Raw genomic sequence first — 10,420 nt, forward strand, 5'->3', positions numbered from 1 at the left:
GGAGAAGCATCTCTATCCCTACCATTGGAGCAAACAACTTTGAGCTTAAGCCTCAATTAGTTTCTCTAATGCAACAGAATTGCAAGTTCCATGGACTTCCATTGGAAGATCCTCATCAGTTTTTAGTTGAGTTCTTGCAAATCTGTGACACTGTCAAGACTAATGGGGTTAACCCTGAGGTCTACAGACTTATGCTATGACAGAGCTAGGATATGGTTGTACTCACAACCTAAAGAAAGCCTGAACTCTTGGGAAAAGCTAGTCAATGCCTTCTTGGCAAAGTTCTTTCCACCTCAAAAATTGAGTAAGCTTAGAGTGGAAGTCTAAACCTTCAGACAGAAGGAAGGTGAATCCCTCTATGAAGCTTGGGAAAGATACAAACAATTGATCAGAAAGTGTCCTTCTGACATGCTTTCTGAATGGAGCATCATAGGTATCTTCTATGATGGTCTGTCTGAACTGTCCAAGATGTCATTGGATAGCTCTGCTGGAGGATCTCTTCATCTAAAGAAGATGCCTACAGAAGCTCAAGAGCTCATTGAAATGGTTGCAAATAACCAATTCATGTACACTTCTAAAAGGAATCCTGTGAACAATGGGACGAATTAGAAGAAAGGAGTTCTTGAGATTGATACTCTAAATGCCATACTGGCTCAGAATAAAATATTGACTCAGCAAGTCAATATGATTTCTCAAAGTCTGTCTGGAATGCAAGCTGCACCAGGCAGTACTAAGGACGCTTCATCTGAAGAAGAAGCTTATGATCCTGAGAACCCTTCAATGGAAGAGGTGAATTACATGGGAGAACCCTATGGAAACACCTATAATCCTTCATGGAGAAATCATCCAAATCTCTCATGGAAGGATCAACAGAGACCTCAACAAGGTTTCAACAACAATAATGGTGGAAGAAACAGGTTTAGCAATAACAAGCCTTTTCCATCATCTTCTCAGCAACAGACAGAGAATTCTAAGCAGAGCCACTCTGACTTAGCAACCATGGTCTCTGATCTAATCAAAACCACTCAAAGTTTCATGACTGAAACAAAGTCCTCCATTAGAAACCTGGAGGCACAAGTGGGACAGCTGAGCAAGAAAATTACTGAACTCCCTCCTAGTACTCTTCCAAGCAATATAGAAGAGAATCCAAAAGGATAATGCAAGGCCATTAACATGACCCACATGGCTGAACTTGGAGAGGAGGAAGAGGCAGTGATTGCCACTGTGGAAGACCTCAATGGACGTCCACTGGCCTCCAATGAGTTCCCTAATGAGGAACCATGGGAATCTGAGGCTCACACTGAGACCATAGAGATTCCATTGGATTTGCTTCTGCCATTCATGAGCTTTGATGAGTATTCTTCCTCTGAAGAAGACAAAGATGTCACTGAAGAGCAAGTTGCTAAATACCTTGGAGCAATCATGAAGCTAAATGACAAGTTATTTGGTAATGAGACTTGGGAGGATGAACCCCCTTTGCTCACCAAAGAACTGGACGACTTGACTAGGCAGAGGTTACCTCAAAAGAGACAGGACCCTGGGAAGTTCTTAATACCTTGTACCATAGGCACCATGACCTTTGAGAAGGCTCTGTGTGACCTAGGGTCAAGCATAAACCTCATGCCTCTCTCTTTGTAATGGAAAAGCTAGGGATCTTTGAGGTGCAAGCTGCAAGAATCTCACTAGAGATGGCAGACAATTCAAGAAAACAAGCTTATGGACTTGTAAAGGATGTTCTGGTAAAGATTGAAGACCATTACATCCCTGCTGATTTCATAGTCCTAGAGACTGGGAAGTGCATGGATGAATCCATCATCCTTGGCAGATCCTTCCTAGCCACATCAAAGGCTGTGATTAATGTTGACAGAGGAGAATTGATCATTCAAGTGAATGAAGAATCCTTTGTGCTTAAGGCTTAAGGATATCCCTCTATAACCATGGAGAGGAAGCATGAAGAGCTTCTCTCAAAACAGAGTCAAACAGAGCCCCCACAGTCAAACTCTAAGTTTGGTGTTGGGGGGCCACAACCAACTTCTAAGTTTGGTATTGAACCCCCACATTCAAACTCTAAGTTTGGTGTTGGGATGTTCCAACATTGCTCTGAACATCTGTGAGGCTCCATGAGAGCCAACTGTCAAGCTACTGACATTAAAGAAGCGCTTGTTGGGAGGCAACCCAATGTTATATTTATTTATTTTCCTTTGTTATTTTATGTTTTTTATAGGTTGATGATCATGGGAAGTCACAAAATCAATTGAAAAAGCAAAAACAGAATGAAAAACAAAAAGAAAAGCAGCACACCCTGGAGGAAAACCTTGCTGGTGTTTAAACGCTAGTAAGGACAGCAAATGGGCGTTTAACGCCAGAAAGGGGCACCAGACTGGCGTTTAACGCCAGGAATGGGCATCAAGCTGGTGTTAAACGCCAGAAATGGGCACCAGACTGACGTTTAACGCCAGGAATGGGCATCAAGCTGGTGTTAAACGCCAGAAATGGGCTCCAGCCCGGTGTTTAACGCCAGGATTGGCAGAAAGAGCAATTTTGCTCGTCACTTGGTGCAGGGATGAATTATCCTTGATAGCTCAGGATCTGTGGACCCCACAAGATCCCCACCTACCCCACCACTCCCTCTCTTCTTTACCCATTCATCAATCACCTCAACACCTCTTCCCCAAAAACCTCTCACCTATCAAATCCCACTATTCTCTTCACCACTCACATCCATCCTTCATAAAACCCCACCTACCTCATCATTCAAATTCAAACCACTTTCCCTCCCAAACCCACCCATAATGGCCGAACCATACACCCCCTCTCCACTCCTATATAAACCCATCTTCACTCCTTCATTTCCACACAACCTCAACACTACTTCTTCCCCCTTAGTCGAAACACAAAGCCCCCTCCATCTCCTCTATTTCTTCTTCTTCTACTCTCTTCTTTCTTCTTTTGCTCGAGGATGAGCAAACCTTCTAAGTTTGGTGTGGTAAAAGCATTGCTTTTTTTTTCATAACCATTTATGGCATCTAAGGCCGGAGAAACCTCTAGAAAGAGGAAAGGGAAGGCAAAAGCTTCCACCTCCGAGTCATGGGAGATGGAGAGATTCATCTCAAGGGTGCATCAAGACCACTTCTATGAAGTTGTGGCCATGAAGAAGGTGATCCCCGAGGTCCCTTTTCAAACTCAAAAAAGGTCAACTTTAATCAAAGGTTGGACCAAGTCCTCATGGATATCTGTGTGGAAGGAGCTCAATGCAAACAGGAGATCCCACTCATAGACATGAGCATGAGGAAATTCCTCATCATGAAATCCCTGAGATGTCTCAAGGGATGCACTTTTCTCCTCAAAACTATTGGGAGCAAATCAACACCTCCCTAGGAGAATTGAGTTCCTAAGGGTGGAGCACTAAGAACATTACATCCTCCTCCATGAAATTAGAGAAGATCAAAGATTCATGAGAGAGGAGCAACAAAGACAAGGAAGAGACATTGAGGAGCTCAAGCACTCCATAAGATCTTCAAGAGGAAGAACAAGCCGCCATCACTAAGGTGGACCCGTTCTATAATCTCCTTGTTCTTTATTTTTTCTATTTTTTGAAAATTATGCTCTATGTTTTATCTATATTTGTGTCTTATGATCATTAGTGCCTTAGTGTCTATGCCTTAAAGTTATGAATGTCCTATGAATCCATCACCTTTCTTAAATGAAAAATGTTCTTAATTGAAAAAGAGAAGAACTGCATGAATTTTGAATTTTATAACAGATTAATTATTTTGATGTGGTGGCAATACTTTGACTTCTGAATGTATGCTTGAACAGTGCATATGTCTTTTGAATTTGTTGTTCATGAATGTTGGCTCTTGAAAGAATGATGAAAAAGGAGACATGTTACTGAGGATCTGAAAAATCATAAAAATGATTTTTGAAGCAAGAAAAAGCAGTGAATACAAAAAAAAAACGAAAAAAAAGAAAAAGAAAAAAATAATAATAAAGTCATGATCCAAGGCAAAAAGAGTGTGTTTAAGAACCCTGGACACCTCTAATTGGGGACTCTAGCAAAGCTGAGTCACAATCTGAAAAGGTTCACCCAGTTATGTGTCTGTGGCATGTATGTATCTGGTGGTAATACTGGAAGATAGAGTGCTTTGGGCCACGGCCAAGACTCATAAAGTAGCTGTGTTCAAGAATCATCATACTTAACTAGGAGAATCAATGACACTATCTGGATTGTAATTTCCTATAGAAGCCAATCATTCTGAATTTCAAAGGATAGAGTGAGATGCCAAAACTGTTCAGAGCCAAAAAGCTAAAAGCCCCGCTCATCTAATTAATACTGATCTTCATAGATGTTTTTGGAATTCATTGCATATTCTCTTCTTTTTATCTTATTTGATTTTCAGTTGCTTGGGGGCAAGCAACAATTTAAGTTTGGTGTTGTGATGAGCGGATAATTTATACGCTTTTTGGCATTGTTTTTAGTATGTTTTTAGTATGTTTTAGTTAGTTTTTATTATATTTTTATTAGTTTTTAGTTAAAATTCACTTTTCTGGACTTTACTATGAGTTTGTGTGTTTTTTTGTGAGTTCAGGTATTTTCTGGCTGAAATTGAGGGACCTGAGCAAAAATCTGATTCAGAGGCTGAAAAGGACTGCAGATGCTGTTGGATTTTGACCTCCCTGCACTCGAAGTGGATTTTCTGGAGCTATCTTGGAGAGTTTTATGCTATCTTAGATCATTGGGAGGCTGGCCATTCGGCCATGCCTAGACCTTGTTCTTATGTATTTTCAACGGTGGAGTTTCTACACACCATAGATTAAGGTGTGGAGCTCTGCTGTACCTCGAGTATTAATGCAATTACTATGGTTCTTCTATTCAATTCAGCTTATTCTTGTTCTAAGATATCACTTGTTCCTCAACTTGATGAATGTGATGATCCGTGGCACTCATCATCATTCTCACCTATGAACGTGTGCCTGACAACCACCTCCGCTCTACCTTAGATTGAGTGGATATCTCTTGGATCCCTTAATCGGAATCTTCGTGGTATAAGCTAGAATTGATGGTGGCATTCAAGAGAATCCGGAAGGTCTAAACCTTGTCTGTGGTATTCTGAGTAGGATTCAAGGATTGAATGACTGTGACGAGCTTCAAACTCGTGATTGTGGGGCGTTAGTGACAGACGCAAAAGAATCACTGGATTCTATTCCGACATGATCGAGAACCGACAGCTGAATAGCCGTCCTGTGACAGAGCGCGTTGAACATTTTCACTGAGAGGACGGGACTGTAGCCATTGACAACGGTGATGCCCAACATACAGCTTGCCATGGAAATAAGTAAGAAGGATTGGATGAAGACAGTAGGAAAGCAGAGAGACGGAAGGGACAAAGCATCTCCATACGCTTATCTGAAATTCTCACCAATGAATTACATAAGTATCTCTATCTTTATTTTATGCTTTATTCATAAATCATCCATAACCATTTGAATCTGCCTGACTGAGATTTACAAGATGACCATAGCTTGCTTCATACCAACAATCTCCGTGGGATCGACCTTTACTCGCGTAAGGTTTATTACTTGGACGACCCAGTGCACTTGCCGGTTAGTTGTGCGAAGTTGTGATAAAGAGTTGAGATTGCAATTGAGCGTACCATGTTGATGGCACCATTGATGATGACAATTTCGTGCACCATGCTTCTGTATGGCTTTATGCATGAGCCAATCAATTAGCTACCTGCAATCATGCAAAACCCAAGAAGTTGGAGGAAAATTTGGGGCTTACAGTTACCAACAAAGATTAAAATTTTTTTGTGGAGAGTTACGCATGAAAGATTACCAGTACTGAGCCTCATCCACCAGCATTTTTAGTTGACTCCACCTTTATGTCCCAGATGTAGATTAACCCCGGAAACTATCATCCATTGCCTTCGATGGTGCGGCCCTACTCAGGAGGTATGGGGAGCAGTTGATTTGAAGTTGGTGCCACCATTGCAAAGTGGTCCTCTTTTATGGAGTGTCTATTAGGTGCTTGAAGTGGGAGAGAATGTGACGACGCTCTCAATATCTTTGCTGCTCTTTATTGGGCATTGTGGAAAGCACGTAATAAAGAAGTGTTTAATAATGAGAAGACATCTGTCCAACAGATTTCGAACTCAGCAAGGAATATTTGCCAGGAGATGAATAGAAGACAAGTTTCTTAATTTCCTAATGTATTTTCCTTTCTTTAGTTTATTGGTTATTATTGTAGCCACTTATAGCTTCAATTAGGAAAATCCCGCAGCTATTTCTTTGGTCTCACATTGGACTTTGTATCACTTTCTTAAAGTAATGCAATTACCTTCACTTTGAAAAAAAAAGATAATAGATAAGAAATTTTTGTATCAAAGCATGAAAAATAAAGATAAAAGAAAGAAAGAAAGAAGTTAAAGAAAAGATAAATGATGATAGAGAGAGAGAGAGAAAGAGAGAGAAAGAAAGAAGAGAGGTTGAGAGAGAGGGAGAAATGGAGGAGAGAGGTGGAGAGAGAAAGAGGGGAGGAGAGAAGGGGATGTAAAACCTCGAAAAATAATAAATAATTAACTAATAAATTAAATATGAGCCAAAGAAATTGGAAAATTAAATTTTATAATTTAGAGATGTAAAAATATTTAGAATAGGAATTAAAACACTAACTTTAAAGGTTTTGTCCCAAAATTGGCCCAAACCCACTTTCACAACCCACCCATATAAGCAAGCTTCAGCCTTCTCCCTCTCCCCATTTGAGTTCCATGCAGCTAAGAAGAAGAGAAGAATGGGGGTTTGGCACTATTCACCATAACAGTAAATCCTTCATAACTTTTAATCCGAAACTCCGATTGACAAGTCTTTTGTGGCCACGCGTTCGTTTTGTCGAGATATTCAATTCTATCTGAACTAAGTGGTAAGAAACTTTGTATTTCGTGCTCAGTTTCCTTTTTCTTTGTAAATTTGCATTTTAGTTATGAGTATTGAGTGATTTTGATTATTTTAGTGGTTTAGGTGCAATCTAACATTGGATAATTATTGAATTTTGCCCCAATCATTAATGGGTAAGATAAGAAAACTCTAAATTCTTGTGGTTTGTCCAATTTTTTAAACTTTAGTACTAATTTTGACGAATTATATGAATTGGATTGAAATTGTGTTAAATTTGATGTTGAATCGGTGAATTGGAGTGCTTGGGTTCAAGCTTTGGTGGCTGGAGCTCATTGGAAATTATTTGGAGTCTTAGATGCTTGGAAATTTGTGGCATTTTGAGCTTAGGAAGGAATTGGCCAAGGTATGATTTTAGTTTCTCATAGTTAATATATAATGTTACGTAAGAACTTAAGTTAGTTGACCGTAGGATAAGTTGAATTGTATGTATGGTGCATGTTTAGAGGATATAGGAAATAAATGTTGAAGTGATTTTGGTGTGGTTGGTGGTGCGGTATTTACAACCCACAAACTAACCGGCAAGTGCACCGGGTCGTACCAAGTAATACCTCAGGTGAGTGAGGGTCGATCCCACGAGGATTGATGGACTAAGCAGTAATGGTTAAGACTTCAGAGATATCTATTTTCCAGATTGACTTTTCTTTCTAACTATTTTAATCATTCAAGATTTAATTTATAGCAAACTATATGTGACTAAACCCTAATTTCTTAGACCTTTTTAGTCTCCTCTAAAATTCATCAACTGCCAATTCCTTTGTCACTTAATTCCAATTAAAGGGTGAAGTTCAATTCTAGTTTATATGCCACAGAAACCCTAAATACCCAAATATAAGAGGATTATATGTCACGTACCCATTAAGTCCAGATAATCAGAAGTTTAGGAGAAATTGTTTTCAAGTTGTTGTTCAAGTCAAGAGCTTTTCCAAGTTATACAAGAACTCAATTAGAACCAAGGTCATACTTCCGTTCCACCCAGATTCATAAAATAAAGAACGAAAACAATTCTTGAATTATAAATCAGTGAATTAAAATAGAAAAGTAATATTATCAATCCATACAATAGACAGAGTTCCTAACCTTAACAGTGGAGGTTTAGTTGCTCATGGTTCAAGGGAAAACTAGGATTCATAAGAACTGTAAATTGTGGAATGAGGTAGAAGAGAAGAGAAGAACCCGAAGAGCTGATTCTTTTCCCTTTTATATCTAATCCTAATTAATGTAAAATATTTTTCCTAAAAACTAAATAATATCTTTTCCTAATTATCAAAATAATAAAAGTTTAAATCAAAACAAAACAACTGATCCGTGCAGGCCTTTCGACGATATTGGGGACCACCAATTGCACTAGGGTTGGAGCCAAACTTGGAATGATCTAAGTTTGTCATGGACAAGGCAGAGGATTCCCTTTTGCTTCTGGGCTTGTGGCACCAAACTTGGTAGGATCCAAGTTTGGCGTGAAGGTTGTGCGCGTATCTTCCCTTAGAGACTTGATGTTGGCGCCAAACTTGGAGGGAGTCAAGTTCGGCATGGACTAGGCAGAGAATTCCATGGGCTTTCCTTGAGTTGGCACCAAACTTGGAGTAACCCAAGTTTGGCTACTCCAAGTTTGGCGTGGGATGGTGCATGTGGCTTTCTTTGGAGACTTCATATTGACGCCAAACTTGAGCTCTCATGTTTTGCATGGAGTGGACCGCATGTAAGCCCTTGGAAATTCTTGTGTTGAAGCCAAACTTGGGGAATCCCAAATTTGGCGTAGAGGAGGCAGCCTTGCTTTCTTGGGGCTTTTTGAAGTGGCGCCAAACTTGAGACGTGGAGGTGGCAGCCTAGCTTTCCAAGTTCTCCCTGCTTGGTCTTTGGCTCCAACTCTGTCAAATTCGTCCAAAATGCTACTTGAAATAAATAGAATTGCACACAACTCAAAGTAGCATTCATAGTGGCTAAAATATATCAAATCTTGATTAAACTTAACAATTCAAGTGCAAATTCACTAAGAAAAGATAGAGAGGATGCTCACGCATCACAACACCAAACTTGAATTGTTGCTTGTCCTAAAGCAACCAAAATTAGTATATGATTAAGATGTAAATTTTTATGAGATGTGAGAGTTCAGTTATGCTCATTTCTCTTCTTAAAGTGGGGTTTATCTATTGTAATTCTGAACATTTTTGGCGTCTCACTCTCCTTTGAATCAGAGAAATGTCACTGTCAATCGGAATTAGAATCCGGATCATATTATGAATTATCTTATCTTTATATTTCAGTTCAATCCTTGAACACAGCAGATATACTTTAAATCTCAATGAATTGGTGCTTTGCACTTTGAGCCTAACTGTGACTTTAAATGTTCTATCTCAATGGTTAATTGACACAAGAACACCACAAGTATTTAACTTGGGAACTCTCTTGAAGTTTTGATTTTTCTTTCAGCTATTCCCAAACAGTGGTGCTCAAAGCCTTTGGCATACTCTGCTAAATGTATTTGATCTCGACTCTAAATGTTTTATCTCAAGGATTAGTTGACACAAGAGCACTACAAGCATATGACTAGGGAAACAACTCTTTGAACTTTTAATCATGTCTGACCTCCCTAGTCATTGATGCTCAGAGCCTTGGGCCTTGCCTTTTATTTTTTTCTTTGCTGTTTCTTTTTTACTTCAAGGATTAACTTTCACTAACTTCAGAAAATTCATAATAGTTCTCTAGACTCATGTTCCTTATAAAATGACATTCCTTGATTCAAGTTCAAACATGCACGGTTCACTAACTTTCATTAACTCTCTTACTCATGCATTACATCTTTTTCTTCTTTCTTTCCTTTTGATTTCAACCTCAGTGAGCAATACATGAGACACCCTTTCAGAATAAGGATTAAATGACAAAATAAACAGTAAATTAAACTAGAACCTAGGAATTGAAATAACAACTTATCATGCAGTAACAAAAATAGCAGAAAACAAGAACCTAATCATAAAAAATAGCAAAATAATAAGGAAAATGGAAAGGAACCGAGCCACCTCAATCTCTCTGGTGGGGATCTCTCTCCTTAGGCTGGGCTCCGTAAGGTCCTCTCAGGCAGCTGTAATCCTATCTCAGCTGAAAGATCTCCTACCACTGAAGGTTCTGTTCAGCTCTCATCTCATCAAGGGTGGTACAGAGGTGCTTTCAACGACTGTTCTATATGGCTTTCATCTCCTCCACAGATGCAGTGTACTGCTACCAGCGCATGTCATTAGTGACCTTCATCTGCTCCATGGAGGATGTGAGCTGCTACCAGTATTCTTGAGGAGAAAAGTATTGTCCCTGAGGCAGTGGCTGCTCCTCTTGAGCTCTTTCTTCATCCTGTTCGACTCTTGGGAGTCTTTGATAGTCCCTTACTAGTTCCATTGTCTTCTTTGTGATGGGCTTCTTGACTGGGATAGGGAAATCATTCTCTATCTTCAGCCTAGCGGCCTCACAGAGGCGG

At 39.6% G+C, this 10,420-nt stretch overlaps 1 non-coding gene across 1 annotated transcript; it reads right to left on the reverse strand.

The window, feature by feature from the left end:
• Positions 1-306: 306 nt before the first annotated feature.
• LOC130984672 (small nucleolar RNA R71) lies at positions 307-414 on the reverse strand. The gene has a single exon (XR_009088589.1). It is a non-coding gene; the product is annotated as a small nucleolar RNA R71 (small nucleolar RNA).
• Positions 415-10,420: the final 10,006 nt, after the last annotated feature.

Source organism: Arachis stenosperma, chromosome 5 (genome assembly GCF_014773155.1).
Source record: "Arachis stenosperma cultivar V10309 chromosome 5, arast.V10309.gnm1.PFL2, whole genome shotgun sequence".
NCBI classification, from domain to species: Eukaryota; Viridiplantae; Streptophyta; class Magnoliopsida; order Fabales; family Fabaceae; genus Arachis; species Arachis stenosperma.